Source organism: Cavia porcellus, unplaced genomic scaffold (genome assembly GCF_034190915.1).
Source record: "Cavia porcellus strain 051 isolate PalLab524CR breed Dunkin Hartley unplaced genomic scaffold, mCavPor4.1 scaffold_2, whole genome shotgun sequence".
In the NCBI taxonomy this organism is placed as follows: domain Eukaryota; kingdom Metazoa; phylum Chordata; class Mammalia; order Rodentia; family Caviidae; genus Cavia; species Cavia porcellus.
The window spans coordinates 89708022-89730732 of NW_026947485.1; positions in this window are offsets into that span (position 1 = coordinate 89708022).

Below are 22711 nucleotides of genomic sequence, written 5' to 3' on the forward strand. Positions count from 1 at the left end.
TTTCTCTTGGTATGATTTTCACCTCAATCTCTGGCCTTTCTCAGCATGTTCCTTCTGGCACTTCATATTCTGGACCTATTCCCAAAGACAGCTTTAATCTCGGAAATTGTTGGGCATTTTCATAACTTTTCTCTTTCTAAAATGACTTTTTCCATGTTTTTCAAACTGTTTAACTTCTAATTGTTCTCATTTTCTGTATATTATCTGATCCAGGAAGGCTCTTTACCATATTGTGTACAAATTCTATTCTCTAGCAGCTTTTAATATTCTGTTCTTAGGATGAATTTCTTGGATCTTGATTATTATAGGTCAAGGTGTAGATTTATTTTGGTTGTGGCTGATGAAGTTCAATATGCCTCACTTATCCATATGTCAGGTCCTTTTCCAATGTTTGGGAAATTTTGTGCTATTAATTCTACAAATAATCTTTTTTTTTTTTGTCATTTATGTTGTCTCCTCTTATGCTGACACCTATCAGCTTAAACTGTTTCCCTGTGCATCATCTTGCAAGTGTTGAACTGTTATTTCCTAATTCCTTGTTATTTTTTAGAGATCTTTCTTTGCATGATCACTAGCCATAATCCTGTCTTCAAGGTCTGAGAAGACTTCTGCAGTTTCATTTGTGCAGTTTTTCCAGCTTTCAATGATATTTTTGATTTCCTGGATATCTCCTTGAGTCTGTTTCATGTATTCTAATTGTTTCCTCTATTGTTTGTTCAATGTTTCAATCACTTTTCCTCTGCTCCTTTCTTTTTATCTATGTCTTCTTTGGATATATTTACTAATTCTTTCATTACATTTATCATTTCTGTGTTTACTTGAGAGATTATTTCTGTTCTTATTTCCTTTACAGCTCCCTGGAAGTGTTTCTTTACTTTCATTGCTATCATTTCAGAAATTTCAGGTGTGTGATTTCTAACTTCATCCATGTCTATGTCTCCTGAACTTGAGCTCAATGGGCTAAAATTTTGAGATTGCAGTTTGTTCTTTTGTTTTGGCATTTTCCTGTGTTCCTCCATATCAGCCAGATGCCAAGTGCTAGTTGTTTCCTTCACTAGTGGCCTGTCTGACAGTAGACCTCATTGAGGGTTGCTGATGAGCATGGGTCTTTGGGTGCAGACTCCCAATCCCTGTGGGCCTCACTGAGGGTTCCCAGATGACTATGAGTTTCTGGTCACAGGCTTCTGGTCCCCATGGGCTTCAGAGATGGTTCCTGGGTGTGGCTGGGTGGCTGGGCACAGACTCCCAGTTGCCACAGGCCTCAGAAATAGTTCTCAGGTACAGGAGGGCTGCTGGGTGCAGTCTTCCAGTCCCTGCAACCTGAGACATGGTTCCCAATTGCTTGGCTCAGATTCCCAGTTCACATAGGCCTTACTGAGGACCAGAATGACCACAGGTCACTGGGTGCAGACTTCCAGTTCCTGAAGGCCTCAGAGATGATCAGTGGGTGTGAGTGGGTTGTTGCATGCAGACTCCCAATCCCCATGGGCCTCACCAAGGGTTCCTGGATGACTCCATTCACAACTTCTAGGTTAAATTAAAGTCTCCTTCTGCACTCCCACTGCATCTAAAATTTCACCCTTCTCAATACTTACCTCTACATGTTCTAATTACAGGTTCACTTCTGTGTATATCACATCTGTAACTCACTAAGGGGGAAACATTTCTAAGCATCTCAGTGATGAAAAGAATGAATAAATTTATTGTGGCCAGGTATTTAAAATTAGGCTATCTTCCAAAGCTAATGATATACAAGAAAAGGCTATCTATGATAGACCTTACAAGATGGGGGTGTGTGTCAGTATGTCATCGTTGGAAAGGCCTCTCTAGAATGGGAAATATCTTAGGCAAGGCAGAAGAATATGAAAAAATGAAAACATCTTTCATTCAGGATTTCACCAAAATCATTTGAGTTGGTCAAACATGAAACTAAGGGTCTCAGCCTTTATCAAGAATGCTTTCTCTTGCATGAACCAAAAGCTCCAACTTAAACTGGACGCCTTCCCATTTGAAGAATGACCACCTAAAACAAGGAGGCTATCAACTTCTTTCATAGCCAGTAAAAGAAAGTACAACTTCCTTTCCATCTATCCTGAAAAAAAATCCAAAGATTCCATCTAATTGGCTTGTGGCAAGGAGAGTGCAGTGTGCTAATTGGCTTAAGTCAACGGAGACCATCCCTAGGCAGGGATGAGGCCAGCATCTTCAATTTGCATGTGAATATATATAAAAAAAAATAAGGATTCTTACTTCAGGGTCATCCGCACAAAGGGAAGCATGGAATTTCCAGTGATTGAAATGGGGAATAATCTGGAAGGAAAATGTTTATGAGGAAAGTAACTGATAATGGTCAGTTTTAGTTATGTCACATTTCCAAAGTTCATTAGATATCCAGTTGGCCATATGAGGTATACAGTTGGATATATAAACACAAAGTTGAAGACAGAGATTAGACATATGAACTTTGGCATTGTCAGTAGATTGTGTTTTTAAGGTTTGAACTTCTTCACAAAGAAATTAGTACAATTCCCAGTACTTAACAAATGTTTTTAACTATTAGTACTCTGAGGAGCACATAGAAATACACTATATATAACATTAATAACAATGATGTATAATAAGACAATGAATAAAAGTAGTACCCACAAATTTATTTAAGTATTATAGAATAAAGAAGTTTAAAATCATTACATTTCAAAACTATATCTATTTTAAAATCTTGTTAAGAAATATAATCATTTTTATCATAATTAAGGTGTTTTCAAGTTGAATAGCTTTAAATGAACCATTTCCTCAAATTATTTGCCTATTTCCAAATAAACTAAATTTTTGGAAAATATTCTTAGTTTTAGAGTCCTGATAGACTTTTTTCTTCTTATGGCAAGAAATTTAAATGATGCATTTAAATGATGCATTTTCAGCATGTAGTTTTCAACATGTTTCTTTCTTGCTTCAGTTTCTGGGCTATTTGGTGGTGGACCTAGGTAATTCCAAATGTACAAGGGTTTCCTTCCCTCTGAATACTTCCCAGCATTTTTGTTTTTTGTATTTTTGATGATAGGATAGACTTGCTGACTGGGGACAGTGGAATCTCAATATAATTTTGATTTGTATTTCCCTGATGGCTAAAGGTGTTGAGTTTTTTCATACAGTTATTGGTCATTTGTACCTCTTTTGGGGGAAGTTTCTCTTCAATACATTTGTCCCTTTATTGATTGGGTTATTTGATTTGAGGACTATTAAGGTCTTTTAGTTCTTTATAAATTCTAAATACTAATCTGTCAGAAAAGTAGCTGGCAAATATTTTCTTTCATTCTGTGGGCCAGTGATGGTAATCTTTGAGAGCTTTCAATGATACAAAAAGCCCATTGAAGCACATGTGCCATAGATTCACCACCAGTGCTGTAAGCTTTCTCTTCACTGTTGTTTCCTTTACTGAACGGAAACTTTTTAATTTAATGTAGTCCCATTTTGGAGGATTTTTGCTGTTATTTCCTGTGCTATTGTAATCTTATTCAGGAAGTCTTTGCCTGTGCCCTCAAGATGCTTTCAGTATTGGTCTTTCTCTTAAGATTCTTTTGGCCTTTCTGAGTCTTTTGTGTTTCCATATGAACTTTAGGATTTTTTTTTCTAGTTCTGTGAAGAAACTGTTGGTATTTCAAGAGGGATTGTGTTGATTCTATTGATTACTTTCTGTAATAAGAACATTTAAAAATTTTTAATTCTGCCAGTTTATGAACATGGGAATTTGTTGTATTCAGGGCTGTGAAGAGAACAATCAGAATCAGGACACAGAATTTATATTTTATGATGGTCCCCCAGAGTTAAACACAAGAAAGTACAGGAAATCTGCCCACAACACTAAAGACCCAGAATATTCAGAGCCTGGATCCCACAGTAATGTCTTGCATGAGTACAGATGAAAATCTAGAGCCCATGACAATGTCTCCCATGAGCCCAACTGGAGGTCTAGAGCCCATGAGAAGGACTCACACCAATCTTTTACAGATCCACACTGGGAAGGCCCAAAGGTCAGCAGTGAAAGCCAGAAAGTCTGTGCCAGTGGGATAAAAGAGCTGTGCTGGTAGGTTGAAGGTTCTACACTGGAGCTGAGTAGTCACACTGAAAATAAGAACCAGGGTTTCCCTGAAAAGCACCACAGCCATCCTTAGTGACATGGAGGTCTTGAGCTCCTTCGACGATGAGAACAAGTCAGTCAAGTCCATGCCAAAAAGTTTCTCTTGGAGATTAAATAGCACAATTCTTTCACTCTGGAGCCAGGAAGCAATGCTCGATATAAGGATCAGAGCTCGCCCAAAGTGAACCACAGCCACTCTCTCCAACAAGGTTCCAAGCTCCCTAATGACAATGGTCAAACTCACACTGGGGAAGCTAGTCATGATGAACTCCTCCAGGAGAACCAATGGCTCAAACAGCAACACTTAGAAAAACCCACAATGCCTTGCTCTTCTTCTCCAAGTCTGTTTATACTGGCAACTTTCCTCAGGTGGACCATGTACACTCAGCACCATGCCAACTTAATTCAGCTGGTATTAAGTTGACCACCATTTGTTAATCCATAGCAGGATTCTTTCCAATTTCTCATGTTTTCCTCAATTTCCTTTTTCAGTGTTCTAATATTTTCACTGTAGAGGTCTTTCCTCTCCTTGGTTGGATAGATCCCAAGTTGTTTTTTAAGCTATTGTGAATGGAATTATTTTCTGAAATTCTTTCTCTACTGAACCATTACCTGTTAGGATAAAGAAAAGCTATTAATTTTTTAATGTTGATTTTATATTCTGCTACTTTACTGAATTTGTTTCTCTGCTCTAAAAATCTTTTAGTTGGGTCCTTATGGTCTTCTAAATGTAAGATCATATCATTGACAAAAAGGATAATTTGACCTTTCCTTTCCTGTTTGTATCTCTCCAGGATAGTTTCTTTCCAGGATGTGTGGTATTAGAATTCTCCAGATAGAGGGAAGGGTTAGTGGGTCACAAAACTGACCTGTTAAAATGTGAATGCTGAGACCTTCCTGACTTTTCTACTGAATGGTATCAGCCCATGGTACTTTGTGTGCCTTACAGCTATCTTCAGCCTAGAGGCTTTTAGGGATTTTTTAAAAAATCTTCTGTGCTCTCTAAGCCACTGCTTTCCCTGAATAACTATGACTTGTAGGGTCATGAGGTGCCCCCTCTTGCTCCAGAGGACCCTCTATAAATGCAGGAACATAGCAAATGTTAAAGCAGGAGTATATCCCACTGCTGATCACACTGGTTGTTAAATAAAGCAAACAGACCACTGAATTCTGTGTTAGAACTAGACAGCAAGTGGAGCCAAGCAATTGACTATACGCAGTCTCAACCTTTTCAGAAACTGACCTCTCAGAAACACACACGATAGGCCTGGTTCCTCACCCCAGAGAACAATGCTGCCAAACACTGTTTCTCCCATTTTGAGCTTTCTGCTGCTCATGGGGCATCTTCCACATTGCAGCAGGGAAACCTCAGAGACTCTGAAGTATAGTGTAACTCCTGTTTCCCAGAACCTCTCAGTTTTAAACAATACTCCTCTTCTTTTTCTTATTTAAGAGAAAAAAAAAACAGAAAAAAAGGGTAGAAATAATACAGAATTTCAGAAAAATAAATAGTAAGAAATCACTAGTTGATAAATTATAGAAATAGTTATTCAAGACTTCCGGGAGAACATGGTGGACAGATAGCAGATACTATGGAGGCTCTCTGAAAGGCTTGGTTCAGAAGTCAGGAATGGTGCGGACTAAGGAGAAATAAGCAGGTGGAGATATGCTCTGCTGACTCAGGAATGAACTGGGCTGAGAGAAACCAACTTGGAATGCAGTCCTGGCGCTAAAACAGGAACAGAAAAGCCTCAGTGTGGAGGCTGGACCCCGCGCCATTGGAAGCCGCGATTTGGGTTTCCTGCCGTGTGGCGGCTGGCTGCCTCTACAGTGGCTCGGCAAGGAGAGAGACGCGCGGAAGCTCTGAGAACAGGAGTCTGCAAACGGAGTCAAAAACAGGACGGGCAGGGAGGTGTAACTGACTTGTGGTGAGGTGAGTGAGAGAAACTGACACTCTACCACAGTTTGACTCCAGCGGAGGACTTTCTGGGCCTGGGCCGGGGCAGTCCTGCAGGAGCAGGGTGCGGTGGCGACTCCAGCCACACATCCCCCTCTCGGATGGGATTGGTGAAAAGTGCCTGGCGGACCCGGTAGGCTGGCCCAACCCAGATCCCAGAGCCTGACGGTGGCTGGGAGGGGCGGGCCCCGCGTAGGCTGCCTGATCTGCAACTTCCTGGTGTGCTGCGGTGGGTGGGAACACCTAACCGGAGCAATTCGATCAGGCTGTGGCTGACAGGGAGAGAAGCTGGGTCTCCTATGTAAGCTTGCATATATAAGGAACAGAGAATATGGGAAGAGGCAGCAACAAGAAGGGCTCCTCGGCCCCCAATTCTGAGAAACAGGCAATAGCGGACACCGCACCAATACACATAAAGCACCATATAGAGAGCCTCATAGACCAATTCAGGAATGAAGTTATCAACGACCTGAAGCTAGAAGTATGCAGAATAGTTAGAGAAACGCTAAGCACCACCCAGGAAAAAACTGATGGTGGAATGGAAGAACAGAAAAAGAGGGGAGAATTGTTTGATGGAGAAAACAGAGAAAGCATAGAGTACGTGAACCAGGTTCAAAGGGACTACCAAGAAACTAAGAAGTCTATCCAAGACTGGCATAACAGCTTGAAAGAAACTAAGGACAGACTATCTGTAGGGAGAATGAAATGAAAAACTTCTTAAAAATAACAAAGAAACAAACAGCAATAATACAAAGACAAGAAGATGATAAGAGGATCCATAACTTAAGGATTAAGAACATAAAAGAAGAAGTAGGGACACAAACAAGTGAACTACAAAAGCTACTCACAGAAATAATCCAGGAGAATTTTCCTAATTTAGCAAAAGGTAAAGATACTCAGATATATGAGGCATACAGGACCCCAGCTACCTACAACCCAAACAGAGCAACACCCAGGCATATAATAATAAAAATTCCAGAAATTCAATACAAGAACAGAATATTAAAAGCTGTCAGAGACAAGAAACAGACCACTTACAAGGGAACACCCATCAGAATTACAGCAGATTTCTCTGCACAAACCATCAAATCACAAAGAGCGTGAGGGGAAATAATTCAAGCTTTGAAAGATAATAATCTCCAGCCAAGATTGAGATATCCTGCACAACTGTCCCTGGAAATTGATGGAAAAATAAGGTGCTTCCAGGATAAAGAGGAACTGGGGGAATTTGCAACCACCAATTCAACTCTACAGAAAGTATTGCAGGATATTCTAAAAAGAGAAAAATACAAAGAACCCAGAAATAGTGGCGGGGAGGCCACAACGAATGGAGCAGAGAACAAAATGAAGAAGACAAACTGACAGCTACTGACAGAAAAAGAGCTCAACAGAAATGAGACAGAGAAGATTGGATGATAGGAACAGCTATTTTGGAGAAAATGACATCTTAATAGGTAATACTGATTTAGTATCATCTTGTTTTGAAGTCTCATTTAGCTTTTGTTCTTCTGTCTCCAATGGTCTAAATAGGTTGTATCTTATTGGATTTTATTATGTACGATAGTATAAGCAAAAACCTTTTAAAGACAAGGAGATTATACAGAAACCATTGTTCATTTTCTGTTAGTCGATTCTAAATACTCTGTAATGCTGTCATTCTCTTAAATGGTTTTACATTGTTTTGATATACTTAATGCTACAGTATACGAAGTTGTACTCTAGGATTTCAAGGAAAGAGTTAATATGGTAACTACTTTTGGGTCGGGATTATCTGGTGGTGAAACACTATTATGCTTAAATGGTTATGTTTTGATCTGCGCTGTTTCGCTGTTATGCCCTCTTTTATCTCAATCTCCACTCCATTATTTACTTTTTTATTTCTATCCGTTTAATTAAAGGGAAAAAATAGCAGGATATATTATAGTAACCCACTTTGACTTTCTATTATCTCGATTTGAAGCCCTGTATTACTCTCATCATCTTGTTTTTGACTGATGTTCCCCTATTCTGTTTTGCTGGATAGCATCAGGTTCGAAAGTTTAGGCATCAGCTGTGAAGATAATGAGATTCATTATAACGCCCATTCTCATTGACTTTTATCTACTTTTGAAGACCTACAATGTCTCCAATGTTTTGGTTTTGTCGGTTTTGTTCTCTACTGTTTTGTTCAATTGTATTATAACTAATGATATAGGCAATTCTATTAGAGATAGCGGGAGGCATTATGGTAACCATTGTTGATCACCTTATATTATGTTTTTACATTATCTATTATGTCCACCCTTTTGACTTGATCGATTCTGTTCTGTTATGTCACATTTGGTTTTACTCTCTTCCAAAAAAGTAATAAGAACTGTGGGAGCAACAAAACCCAAAATGTGTAATAGTCATTGTACAAAAGAGAGAAAAAGAAAGTGCTCTAAACTATATAACTGCATGTATATTTAAGTGTATAAGATAGAAAATGATATCACAGAGTTTTATTGGATCATTGAACAGAACTGTTTGCAGTATCATTGTTCGAATGTCCACTCTACAAGCTTTAATTTTGTGACTTGAACAATTATTTCTAAGATGGCAATATGTAATCCATTAACTAGTGATTTCCTACTGTTCATTTTTTTTTCCTGTAAATCTGTATAACTTGTACCCTTTCACTGTTTTTTTTTCTTTTCTCCTTAAATAAAATTTTTAAAAAAAGAAATAGTTATTCAAGTTACAAAATTAAAGCATACAAAGTGATATTCAAATAACGACACTGCAAACAGTTCTACTCAATGATCCAACAAAAACTTAGTAATATGGTTATCAGTTCTACACATTTGTTTTTTATCTTAAAGAGGGTAAGATTAAACATGTCAAAACAAAATAGCTCATAAGGAAACAATTTAAAGAAACCCAGATTTCAAAGCAGTTCCACTGGAGATCTTCACTGTCTATCTTATACATGTCTCTAGTTTTCTTCCAAATAGTTGTCCTCATCTTCACATACATTGAATATATATTGAACATTATAGAACTAATCAAATCACTACAGGATGATGGAGGCTGTTTAGGTCTTCAAGACCTGATTTTGGGGAAGTCAGTAATGACTACCATAATGTTTCTCATTCTCTTAGAAGTAGCTATCTTTATCTTTATGTATGCTGAAATTGAACATGAGACTAGACTAATATCACTCTGAACAGTGAATAATAGTATTGTTAGATTTTATATCATAATGTTACAGAATTAGCACTGGGTATCTTAGTGTCTCTTCTTCTTCAGAGTATCTGTTCATTACATTGTGCATTATATATGATCAGTTCCCATGAACTGTTTAGAAATTCTCCCCATGTGTGAATCTCTACATGTATATCTATCCTTTCTGTATTATAGGGAAAAACAGATCAAAACAAGACAACAAAACAAATTCCTAGAAAAACATGTAATGAAAGACATATAAAACCACAATATTAGGTGATCTACAGTAGTTACTATGCTTTCTCTTATTATTTTCAATAGAACTGTCCACATCATCAGGCATTATATAGTTAAGCATAGCATTACATAGCTATTTTTATAAAAACTCAACTTTGAAGACATTGTAGGACTTGAAAGCAGTTAATAATGAAAACTGGGATGGATATCTTTTACATCTTGTCATCTTCAGAGTAGTTGCCTCTACTCTTAGACTTGATACCATTAAGCATATCAAATTTGAATAAAATCAGTCAAGGCAAAATAGTGGTCTAACAAATCAGCTTCAAATAAGATCAGTCATAGTAAGACAATGTAAGTAATGCAAAGTTTCAGTTTAAGTTAAGGGGAAATTAAGGATAGTTACCATGGTATAACCTGTCATTTTGGGGTTAGCTGTCTGTGCCCTCAAATTTCATATGAGTGGACAGACCAGAACAAAATATAATCAAACTAAACAGAGTGATAAGACTACTGTGGCTTTTGAATTCTGATACAATTATAACCATGTCCTCTGCCTTCCTTTTTTAGGCAATTCCTCACCTTTCCCCTTCTCAGGATGCTTTGTGTATTTTGGGTCCCACTAACTCCTTTAGTTTTTAGACTAGGAGGTCAACCTGTTATCTATCTGAACCTTTTTACCCCTCAGCCTAATCTTGAGCTGAACTCCTTTACTTACTAAAGCCACAAAGGTTTTCCTTCCTTCCAGCTGTGTAGTTCTACACTGCACAGAAGTGTCATAGCTTTCCAACCTATCTGCGGCTGCTGGACGAGTTGTCCCTATTTCTCTCTGGTTTCCTGTCACATATAGCATTGTTTTCTCATCTTTGACTTTCAGTTTATTAACCCTCTTTCAGGTTGAGTGTATTTCCTATTCAGAGCATCTCGATGGATCCTGCCTTCTAATCTACTCTGCCTGTGTTTCTTTTTTGTTAGTATATCAAGGCTATCTATATTAAAAAATATATCTTACTGTCTCTGTCTCATCTCTGCTATTCTATACCTCTGCTGTTATTTGTCTACTTTACTTCTTCATTCCACTGTCTGCTCTGTTCATTGAGACCTCTCTGCCACTGTTTCTGGAATCCTGGTATTTTTTTCCTCTCTCTCTCTGGAATGTCCTTCAGTATTTTTGTAGAGTTGGGTTGGTGGCTATGAACTGCCACAGTTCCTCCTTGTCTTGGAAATACCTTGTTTTTCCATTAATTTTGAGAGAGAGTTTTTCTGGGTACATCAGTCTTGGTGGGAAGTTATTTTCCTTCAGGGCTTGGACTATTTCCCCCCAAGGTCTTCTCGATTTGAGAGTTTGTGTTGATAAGTCTGTTGTTATTTTGATAATTTTTCCTTTGTAGGTGATCTGCTTCTTTTCTCTGGCCACTTTTAATATTCTGTTCTTGTGGTGGATTTCTGGTATCTTGATTATTATATGTCTGAGTATAGATCTGTTTTGGCTGTAGGTGGCTGGACTGTATGCCTCATTTATCTGTATATCATTCCTTTTTCCTATGCTTGGGAAGTTTTCCTTAATTATATCTGTGAATATTCTTTGTAGTTCATTTGTGGTTACTCCTGCTTCTTCATTTACGTTTTTTATTCTTAAGTTATAAATCCTCTTGTCATCTTTTAGTCTTTGATTTGTTTCTTCCTGGTTCCTTGTTATTTTTAAAAGATTCTTTCTTTCATGATCACACACAATAAATCTCTCTTCAAGTTTCGAAAGGCTAACTCTAGTTTCTGTCAAGGCATTTCTCCAGCTTTCAATGGAGTTTTTAGTTTCTTGCTAATCTCTTTGTATCCGTTTCATGTATTCTAGATTTTGTTCATATTCATCATCAAAGGCTTCTCTTCCTTTTCTGAGTTCCTCCATTCTACCATCTGTGTTCTCTTGGGAGGGGCTTATCATTTCTTTAATTAACCTTTTTATATGTTGCCTCACTTGGATCAGAAGTACAGTTTTAAATTTATCTATGAGGTCACAAGGGTATTTCTTTATGTCTGCAATGCTGTGTCTAATATTGCATGATGACTGTACTGGTTCTCTTCTGTATTTACCTCCCCTAGGCTTATTTTCCAAGGGTCAGTGGCTGGAGGTTTTTTTTGTTTTTGTTTTTGTTTTTAATTTCTATCTCTTTTCATATTTCTGGTTTCTTTCAGACAGGTGTGTCCTGGGGAGGTCTCTGGTCCTCTCAGTATGGCTTAGGGTCTTTCTAAAGCATGCTGACTGGGGTTTTGCTGCCCTCCCCAATTTGCTGTTATCTGAGGTACACTCAGGGATGCAGGGATGGTACAGGCTAGCCTCAAGCCTCTGAGCCAGTCAACCCACAATTCCCTTCAGGGACTTAGGCTATACCTTGTGGACACCACAGAGTTGTGACATTTTTGCCCCTGGCTACTGTGTCCCAACCAGAGGTGTAGCTCAGCCCCAGCAGATTCCACCAGTCCTCTCTATGCCAGGGGTGGCTGACTGATGCCGCCATGGTGCCAGGCTCTGCCCCACTCCAAGAAGTCTTCCAACCAACGACAGCAGCTGCGGAACCCAATCCCCAGTACTCACCGGGAATCAACACAGCTTATCCTTTGACTCCACTTCATGCCACCCCATGTCCTCCCGCTAAGGGCTCAGGACTCAACAATTCCCTTTATCGGCAGCCATGGCTTCAGCTTGACCTTGAATCGCCTGATTCTACAGTGCTCCCAGTACAGCGCAGACCAGTCTCAATGAACCCGCAGGGCTCCAGCCCTCCACTTGCATTTTTCCTTCCTCCACAGAGGTAGATTCTAGCTTGATGTGGTTTTTCTACATCTAGATCAGCATCCTGCCTCTTCAGAAAACTACGTGGCGCCCAGCTTTGGCGCCCAGGTGCATGGTCCTCTCTGTGGCCTCCTCCGGTGCAGGGCCCCAGGACCCAATTTCCAGTACTCACCGAGAGCCAATAAAGCTCTCCCCCTTGGCTCCTCTTTAGACTGCACCACATCTTCCCATCAATTCCCATGAGGCCTGGGACTCATTGACTCCCATTATCGGTAGCTGCGGTTTCAGGGCAAATTTGGATTGTCCAACTTGGAGCGTGCCCAGCACAGTGCGGAACAGGTCTCAGTGAGCGTGTCAGGCTACAGCCCTATATCTGCACTTTCCCTTCCTCTTCCTACTTTTATTTTTCCCTTCAGTTTCTTCCTGGCTTAATAAAAATCATCCTCCAATCATCTGGCCCTCTCCATGCTGTCAAATTCTAGCATCTGAGCTGCCTTCCCCGCAGAGGCTCTCCATCTAGCCCCCTATCAAGCTGCCATTTTCCAACAATATTCCTCTTCTCAACATGGCACCTGATTACAACACTCCTAAATATGGTGGATGCTACAGTGGATTTCTTCTCTGAAGCTAGCCTCCATGTGGAAGGAGTTGTTACCAGCTAGTGTGAGTCTTTGCTTGCAATCTCTTTCTCTATTCCTGGAGCTCTCATTTTCTCCTAAGCAGCTCCTTTTCAGCTGTCTCAATTCCAGATCCCAGAGTGACTGTGATCTACTGCCAGCTTTATTCCCCCATTCACATTCTCCTTCCATCCTTGCTCATTCTTATATGGGATGCTACAATTCAGTTCTGTTTTATATTACAACCCAAATTCAAGACTACCCAAGTACTTCTTTCCCTCCCAAGTCCCCCTTCCACTCACACACAGAGTTACCTACATACATGCATACACTCACACAACATCCAAAGAAAAATGGAAGAAATATAAAAGTAGACTTCTCAAATACTATCAGGCAAAAATTACCATAATTTGCCTACTATCTACATAGAACAAAAAGAAAAAAACTACAACAAATTTAGTTTAAAAATCTAATTGGCTTTTACTTGACATTCTTGAATTAGATGAGACTTCATTTCTTTGAAATGGAACAAGTACTCTAATGAGCTGAAGGGATGGATTTGGCTGTATAAACAAAAAAAGGCATGACAACACAGAAAAAGAGATAAACATAAGAGTGTTAATCATTTATCTTATCTTATATAAATATTTATATAATCATTTATCTTTATATTATCTTATATAAATATAAGAGTGTTAATCATTTTAAAGTTACTGTCCTTATAATGTTAAATCAGAGAGACCTTCCTATGACACAAAGTTGGATTTCATGGCACTTCAGACAAATGGTTCCGTTTTGTTTTGATATGGCCTGTGGAGGCTCCTTACAGAAGGCTGGTAGAAAGCAAAGGGCTTGCATAAAATTTGTTTAACAATTTTCCCTTTTTAAAACACTTTTACTCAAGCAATAAGTAGTACTCTGAGTCACCATCGTGTTGAGTTTTTGGTTTCAATATGTCACTCACAAGTTGAAGTGTCTCTATTGCCACAGATTTCCTTGATTTTTCATTGTTTTCTTCACACAGAAAGTCCACTTAGCATACAATACACGTCTGGGTACAGGCATGTAAGACTTTCTGAGAGAAATAGCACACAAAGGAAATTATTATGATGACTATCAGGAGGATAAGGTCAAGGATTTGGAGCGTAATCTGTGTTTCTGGGCTCTCTGCTCATCTCCTTTTGTTTACGTGTCTGTTTTTAAGTCAGTACTCTTATTTTGGTTGGTATAGCTCTGTAGTATATTTGGAAATTGAATATGTGATGCTTCTGACTGTTAGGTTTTCTTGGTGTGGTAGAAAAACAAAAGAAGAAAAGGATAAAGGCCTTTATTATGGGCACAAGTGGGCTGCAGAAGAGTGCAAGGTCCCTCTGAAGCAGACAAAGGAGCAATCGGGTTTTTACTAGGTTTGACAGGAGTTTGAAGAGGCCAGAAGAATGACTTATTGAACAAATGGCAAATAAGTACATAAAGAAATGTTCACCATCACTGGTCACTCTAGAAATGCAAATTAAAACAGCACTGAAATTCCATCAAGAAATCAACCAATAAATACTGGCGGGGTTGTGGGAGGAAAGGGACCCTTCCCTATTGTTGGTGGGAGTGTAGACTGGTGTGGCCACTGTGGAAATTAGTATGGAGATTGGAATTCCCATTCAATCCAGCTTTCCCTTCCTGGGTATTTTCCCAGAAAAACTGAAAATGTCATGTCACAGTGATATGTATGCATCCATGCTTATAGCAGCATGATTTGTAATAGCTAAATCTTGGAAACAAGCAAAATACCCATCAATCCCAGAATGTATGAAAAATATGTGGTATTATTATACAATGGAATATTAGTCAGCTATAAAAAAGGATGATCTTGAGGCTTTTATAGGTAAATGGAAGCAACTTGAAACTACACACATAAGTGAAACAAATCAGACTCACATTTGTAAATGTTGTATTGTCTCTCTAATGTAAAAAATAATAATAATAAACTGAAAGAGTAATAAGATCCAAAATGTACAATAGATATTATAAAAATGAAAGGGAAAGAAAGTGCTCAAAAGGAAAGAACAACTTGTAGGTATACACTATAACTGTATGTATGTTTCAGCATGCAAGATAGAGAACCATACTACTAATTCTCTGTTAGTTTATCAAAAAAAAATTTGTGCTGCCATTGTTTGTCTGTTCATTTTTTACACTTTGATTTTCTAACTGGAGCAATTACTTCTAAGGTAACAATGTGTAGTATATTAACTAGTGTTGATTTCGTACTATCATTTTTTGAAATTCTATATTATTTCTACCCTTTTTTTCTGTTTTGCTTTTTAAAAAAGAAATTTTAAAAAAGAATGACATATTGATAGCTGATTGGAGAGACACTGGCCATGCACACAAAAAGGGAGAAGTTTGATTCTGGCTTAGAAGAAGAACACAGAGATTAGTATTGGAGGGATATGCTGTCATTTTTGGGCTCAACACCATGTTGGGCAGGCACCATGCTGGGCCTGACGGTGCTCCATATGGGCAAAATCCATCATTCCTGTCCTTTGGTTGTTAGGTAGTGATGACTCTCTTGGGCTGTTTCTTGCTAAACAGGGCCTTATGGTAGTGATGGCAGGGGCTGGTATGGTTGTTGGGATAACGGGTCGGGCCTAGGTGCTTGGGGTCTCAGCCAGGACAAGGAGTTCTCTGGTAGTGAGGGCCCACAACCTGGACTGAAGAAATGTTGAAAAAACTTTAAATAGACAAGAAGATATAAGTAAAAACGTAACAAGTGCTATAAGGGGTCCCAGCAGGGAAAGAAAATAGGGGGCCCAGAGTCTTAGGGAAGACCAAATGGAAAAATTTTGGTGAGAGGCCTCCTTAGTTATAAAGGCAATATATTCATAGACCTTATCCATCATGATACCTGACTGATTAACAAAGTACCACCATTTGATTTTCTAGCATGGCACAGATGCCTTCTTGTTATATATCTTTTCATTATACTTTTTGGCTGTATATTCAAGACCAAGTTAAATTGAGGCCTATACTAGTTAAAATTAACCTCTTGTTATCTATCAAGGTCAGTTAAATTTCCTCAGGATTTGTCTGGGAATCATGTATAGAGCCTCTCAGTTTTTGACAATGTAAGCCATCAGAATAAGTCACAGGCATTACTTGACCAAGTTGTTTTTTGTGAAAGCTCGGGAGGTTTTATTCCTTCCTTGGTGATTCTCCTTAGGCACACATATGACACATCACTTTCCTCTGTGGTCTTATCTCCTTGATCAGAAGATCAGGCACTCAAAATTTATGGGATGTCACTGCAGAGGTTCTCTTATATATTGGGTTGTCATTGACCTCAGAGGGCGTTGTCCTCCTAGTTCATCTATCTTTTTAGTTTTTGGTCTCTAAACCTGACTTTGAGCATCCAGAAGAAAAGACTGATAACATCATAGTGTAATAAGGCAATATGCTTAACATTACTACCTTACCTGAATATCAAGCACCTTAGAATGTAAAATAGAACTGTTATTTTTTTTCAATCATGAATGTCCTAGATTTAAATCCCTGTAAAGTGTTAACAGTTACATATTTGAAAATTTGAAATCTGAATCATACATAATATTATAGCATGACAATTATCACATTTGTAACAACTAGAATTTCCATTTTGACATGAAATACCTCTTCTAGTTAATCATCCCTATCTTATACATACAAAACTTTTATTTAACTTGTTGATCTTTGGTGGGATGTACATCGTATAAGTTTTTGTTAATGGCAGAGGTCAGAATCTGAAAGAAAGTCTATTCCCATAAACAATCCATGTTTTACATTTTGGAAGACCTATAAATCTGAAGGCATAAATACATTTAAGTACAGCCATATGAAAACCTGGATTTTTAAAAATTTGGTTTTGTACTAAGCGCATCTTTTATGAAAAAACCTTATCGTATTATTTTTATAAATATAACTTTTTGATGATGACCAATGCCAAACCCAATCACAACATTTAACATAGTTAATTGTTCAATGAGAGACTCTCAAGTCATGATACAAAAGCAACAGCACACATTAAATTTACACAACCAATTATAGCATCATTTTGGCCAGTTGACAACTCAGATGGAAGCATACTTTTAAACCTCTAACCTATATTGTTTTGAACAAAGATCCAAAAATGCAAAGGAAAAAGAATAAAAACTTGTTGATCTCAAATAAAAACAGCTATTTATGGATATTACAAACCAAGAAACATGCATAGATGATCTGTAGATTGCACACACATAGAAACACGTACACAGCTTAACAGAGAAACATGTTGCAAAGTCAGAATGCAATCAAATATATTGGGACAATTTAAATTATAACAACTCATAGTTTTTACATTTGTAAATAAAATAGAATAGTTAGAACATTTGTAGTTCAATTAACAGAGATCTCTTGTAATAAGAATCAAAAGGAATGAAGCCTTTTACATCTGTGAAAGCAAAGACAGTTATTAAAGATAGTTATTAGGAAGATATAGGAATTAATCACAAATTAGAGCCCTTATTTGACATTAAAGGAGGTTGGGGCAGGGATAGTGATGGTGACATTTAGGAGGGGCTGCAAGGTGGCAGTGAGAGACAGGAATGAGATTGGGTGTCATGGGCAGGTGGGGAAAATGGTGACAACAGGGTGGAGGAGCAGGAGGGAGCCGGAGTGATGGGCAGGGAAGAGAATATGGTGACAAGAAGAGGAAGTCTCTCGGGGGTATGGAAGAGGACAGCATGAGGGCAGAAGGGACATCATCTGTAAGATCAGTGGGAGTGTCAGGTGGGGGTTTGGTGGTGTGGAGCAGGCCAAAAGAGCTTGGGCCACACCACATGCCTGAATGGGGGAGGGATGTGACAGCAAAAAAGGTCTGCATATAAAGAATCTCTAACCATTTGCCATATGATAGCAGAAACTGTCTAGATTGCAGAAGGTATTGGAATAGAAAGTGCCCTCCTCTGGCCAGTGATAAGCATTGTCAAGCTTGTATTATGGCCAAGTCATTTAGCAGTAAAAAAGCAGCTTTTAGATTTAATAGGTTTTTTGAGCCTGACAGGGCTTAGGTATCTTAACAGGTACCAAGCGGTGTCTTTTTGGGGGTGGGAAGGGATATTTCCCATTGTGGTAGAATTAGAGGTGAGCTGGAGGCTACAAAAGACAAGTCACAATCCCTTAGAGAGTCATCACCCTTCTTAGGATTGTGTGAATGAGAGAAATCCCCAACACAGGCAACCACCAGTTTTCACCAAGAAAACTCGGGAAAGAGTCCCAAAGGTTCTAAAGGACGTGGGGGGAACCCTGAGATGAGCCCATGAGTTATGAGATAGGAACTCCGGAGTGAGAAGTGGCTCACCTGTGAGAACTGGGGTGGGTTGATGTTGGATGGAGGTTAGTAATTGGCAGCAGCAGAGACCAGAGAAAGAGGAAAAAGGTGGTGACAGAAAGCAGAGTGGTTGCTCATTGATAAGAGGAGCTCAGACCAAGGGGAACCCTAGGAACCATTTGCCCTGTTGATCCAAGTCACAGCGCCAAAAATGTTAGGGTATTTTTGGCATGGGAGAGAAACAAAGGCAGAAAAGGAAGAAGTCCTTTATTACAGGCACAGGAGGCCTGCCCAGGAGTGCAAGATCCCCCTGAAGCAAACAAAGAAGCAGTTAGGCTTCTATTCAGTTTGACAGGGGGTGGAGTTAGAAGGGACAGGCAGAATGATGTACTGACAGCTGACTGGGGAGATGCACGCACACAAAAAGTGGGCTTTCAATTCAGGCTTGGAAGAAGAACATGGAAATCAGTATTGGAGGAACACACCGTCACTTTTGAGTTGAGCACCATGTTGGACAGGCACCACATCGCGCCTGACAAAGCTTCAGTCTGGTAAAACCCATCACTAGGTTTGGCTTTTCCTGTTTGTTTGCTTTATTTTTGCTCAGTTTTGCATTGGCTTTTCAGTGCCTTTTTTGGTCATACAAAGTTTGTGTTATCTGAAACCATACAGGTTTTCAGATATTTTTCTTTTTCCATGACAAATGTCATTGGCATTTTTGGTATGGAATGCACTGAATCTATAGTTTACTTTGAGTTATGTTAGGGTTTGAACATAGTTTATATTACCCAAGAAACTATTGGGATTAAAGCCTTGGTCCCCAGGGGAGTGCTATTGGAAGCTGTGGAATATTTGAGAGGTAAGGCCTAGCAAGGGGTCTTTAAGTCTTTGGAGACATGTGCTTGTAAAAGAATTTGTGATCTTAGTCTCTCTCAGACTTCCTGCTGGATGATGTAAGTTCTTCTACACATCCATCTTTCCCATAATGTGATGTAGCAGAGAAAGAGAGAGGAGCCTCACCAGAACTGAGCTGCCAGCATAGTGCTCTCAAACTTCTAAAATTGTAAGTTAAATAAACTTTTTCTGTTAATAAAGTTAGAGGCCTCATATATTCCATCACTGCTGTGAGAAGTTGAAAAACACAGATAGTGTAGATACTTTAACCACACTAATTCCTTCAAACCATGAATATGCGATGACTTTCATTTTCTTGGGCCCTCTTTAATTTCTTCAATTAGTGTTTTGTAATTCTCATTTTTAGATTAACTTCTTTGGTTAAATGTATTCATAAGTTTTTGTAGCTATTATGAGTGAAACTGTTTTCTTGATTTCTTTCAAATAGTTCCCTATTAGTACATAGAAAGTCTACTATTTTATATTTGTTAAGTTTATATTTGCAAAATTACTTCATTATTATTCTGAATAGTTTTAAACAAAGTCATTAGAGTTTTCTGTACATAATATCACATTCTCTATAAATAAGGACAATTTGATTTGTGTCCTTCCCGTTTGGGTTGCTGCTATTTATTTGTATTGTCTAGTTGTTGTGGTTATTACTCCTACTTCTATATTTATAGAAGTGATGAAAGTAGGCATTATCTTTTGTTGTACGTATTAGAATTTTTCTTCAATCACTACCATGTTATCTGTGGACTTTTCATGTGTGGACTTCTCAATAGCACATAAAAACATTCTCCAAAATAAATCTAGGTTAGATTCCCCCAAAATCTTAAAAAATTAAAGACTATTGAAATCATTTAAATTATCTTCTCTGACCATAATGGCATAAAACTAGAAATCAACAACCAGAGGAAATTTGGCAACTTTATAAGTACATAGAAATACCATGCTTCTGAACAAAAAAAAAAAAAAAAATGATTCAATGAAGAGGCTAAACATGAAGTTAAAATTTTCGTCAAGAAAATAAAAATGGAAACAGAATATCAAAACCCATAAAATACAGCCAAAGTACTTCTATGTGAACAGGTCTTGGTAACAAAGTTTGCATTGAAAAGAAGAAATATCACAAATAACCTAATATGCACCCCATGGAACTAGGAAACAACAATAAACTAAACCCAAAAAACAATGAAAAAGGTCAATTATATGAAGAATTGTTTTTTAAGAGAAAAGCAAAATCAACAAAACTTTAGGCTAGGAAAAATGGGAAAATATCGACTAATATTAGAAATGGAAAAAGGAGTAATTATGACCAATACCAGAGAAATAGAAACCATCCCAAGAGAGTACTGTTAAAAATTATACAACAAATTGGATCATCTAGAGAAAATGACAAACTTTTGAAACTATAAATCTACCAAGGTTGAATAATGAAGACATAGCAAATTTAATTATCAATGGGTGTGAAAATTGAATCAGCAATAAAAGGCTTCCAAAGAAAAGCACAGGAAAATAGTTTCACTGCTGAATTCTACCAAACATTTAAAGAGCTAACATGAATTCTTCTGAAACTGTTACAGAAGATTCAAGAGAAGGGAATATTTCCAAATTCATTTTTGTGGTTTTTGTCTGGATGTCTCCCCAAAGCCTCATGCAATCAGAGGTTTGAGGTTAGTCTGGCCAAGATAGTATAGATACTTTAACCACACTAGGTTTGAGGTTAGTCTGGGCAATTCAGTTGTACCTCGTATCAAACTAAAAAAGAAAGAAAACACAGCTCAGTTGGAGGCTCTATACTGCAAATAAATAAATAAATATTGTTTGGTTTAAATGGTTCATCCTAGAGATGAGTGCATGCAAATGAATAAACCTGACACATCAAGTTAATGAAAAGAATAAAAATCATTTTATCATTTCAATCATTTCAATGTACTTGTTTGACAGGATCCAAAACCACGATTTTAAAAGGTCTTAATAAAATAGGTATGGAAGGTAAATAACTGAGCTTATCATTTTTTAAACAGATTTTACTTGCCTTACAAAGTTAATTGTGAAATGTACATGGTATGACAGCTCTGACCTCATCTATACCTCTGTGAGGATTCTGAAATCACTTCTAATTGTGTAATATTAAAAAATATTTTAGAAACAGGACAAAACCAATTTTTGAAAAAATATTTATTTAATCTTACATTTCTTTCTTTTCTCTTTTATACTTTTTTTCTCTTTTCATATTTTATCCGACCATTCATTATCCACTCCAATATCTCTTAGTCTGATGAATCTTGATTTTCACAGTTTCTGCTCAAGGGACACTGAGAAACCTTGTCATTTTATTTTTTAAGTACTCTCTAACTGGCTTACATTATAAACCGAAGGAGAGTTAAGATCTTGAATGCAATGTAAGTGGCTAAAAATTGGGTCAAATGGATATACCACAGGTTGCAAACCTAGAAGAAGCCACCAGCATCTCTGAAGTCTCATTAGAATATAAAGAAAAATAAATTTGATCTGGAATTGTGCTACTGAATACAGTAGCCCCAAGTCAAAGGTGACCACTGATCGTTAAAAATGTGGCTCTTGCCATTAGTAGAAAATATAAAATTTGGATATATTGGATTATATAAATTATTAAGATTAATTCCTTGGGATTTGGAGGGATCTGTTTTTGGCAGTGCTATGCTAAACCCAAGGTCTATCACACTCTAGGCAATGTTCTGTCACCAAGCAACACCCGTAGCCCTCTTCGTGCAGTTTAAAAGTGGGTTCCATTATATTTCTATTGAGTAATGTTCATCAAGAAACCATAGTCAGGGGAAATGGGATTAAAGTTCTAAAAAGAGCAGTAACATGTTTAATGTTGACTGTCTGGCAGTGTGTAGAAAATAAAAATAAGAAAGAACAGTCTAAAGACGGGCAGAGCAGTTAGAACACCACTGTGATGGCCCAAAAAGGAAGTGATAGCCATTTTCTGGATCAGAGAGGTTATATTTCTATCTGATGCAATTTCCATTTTCTGCATTAGTAGTAGGAAAGAAATATAAATAAAACAACAGAAAAGAAACAATAATGTTATCAAAAATGTGTGTGTGGATTTTTTTGGAAAGCAAATACCCAGTCTTACATAGATGTCTACACACCAATGCTAATATTTCTGTACTCATTTTTTTTATCGAATTTTGATCAACTCTGTTCTGACAGCACAGAAGAACAGGGTCTTCTGTGTGTTAACACAAACAAGTCATCCAAGGCTAGTGAGAGAATTTGTGCCTCTAGACAGAGCTCTGCTGCATATTGAACTTGTGTCTCTGTAATACTGCTTAAACTCTTTGAGTTTCATGATTTTTAACCTAAATTATGAGTGCTGTAACACTTGGAGGTGTGTGTGCTTTTGTTTTCTACAAATTACATCAGAGTGGAGGGTTGACCATAACTTTACTTCCTGGGGCTGGGTGGCTAGACCCTCTCATTTGTGGGAAGGTTATTGTTCTGGAAGGTGCTAAGCAGCAACACCTTCCAGATCACTTCAGGATGTTTCTGCTCAAGGAAG